This window comes from Neovison vison, chromosome 3 (genome assembly GCF_020171115.1).
Source record: "Neovison vison isolate M4711 chromosome 3, ASM_NN_V1, whole genome shotgun sequence".
Lineage (NCBI taxonomy): Eukaryota > Metazoa > Chordata > Mammalia > Carnivora > Mustelidae > Neogale > Neogale vison.
The window spans coordinates 170,995,781-170,996,777 of NC_058093.1; positions in this window are offsets into that span (position 1 = coordinate 170,995,781).

Below are 997 nucleotides of genomic sequence, written 5' to 3' on the forward strand. Positions count from 1 at the left end.
TTCAAGTGTAAATGATTTTAGCTTGTTACATTCCAGTACCAGACAGAAAGTATGGGTTATTAGTCGCAGAAAGCCTGGGTCTCTAGCGTCCATCTGATTTCAGTAACAGGAGGAATGATTACATTGTTGTTGATGAACTTCAACCCTAATAAAGCCAATGTACTTTTCCACTACAGTGCTTGATTTATTAAGGAACTGATATCCAGCCAGTACTAAAAATTATGTAGGGAGGCCAGGAGTTCCAATTACTTGGTTCATCTGGTACGCAAGTTGTTTTATACATACTTTTCATCATGTGATGATTTAATATTTCTAATTAGCTTGTTCTATTTCTCTCAAAATCAATTAAATGTACAGTTTGAATGAAATGTAAACTGAACTTTGCTTCACTCACTTCATTAAAATATGTCAAACATGGTCGATTATTATATTCCATCCTTCCAGATAATTTACATTTTCATTATAAATGCAGGGCAGCTGCACCATGAGTTCTATCCTAACCATTTCACCTAAATGTTGAAAACCTGAAAGTTAAATTTAAAAACTTTGAATAGTTAAGAAGTTCTTTTTTTTTTTTTTTTTTAAAGATTTTATGTATTTATTTGACAGAGAGAAATCACAAGTAGATGGAGAGGCAGGCAGAGAGAGAGAGGGAAGCAGGCTCCCTGCTGAGCAGAGAACCCGATGCGGGACTCGATCCCAGGACCCTGAGATCATGACCTGAGCCGAAGGCAGCGGCTTAACCCACTGAGCCACCCAGGCGCCCCAATAGTTAAGAAGTTCTTATATATTTCTCTCTTTCAAAGATCTGTGATGCCCTGTCTTGGATATGAGTATGGAAAAGAAAAATTCATTTCATATTCATGATTTACCAATAAACTTCTATTTCTGTCAGTCATTTTAAAACCAAATTTCCATTTATGTCACCTACTGAAGAGAAGAGATTTTCCTTTAGAATCATGATCACAACCTGAAAAAAAAAACTAGGAAGGGCTAA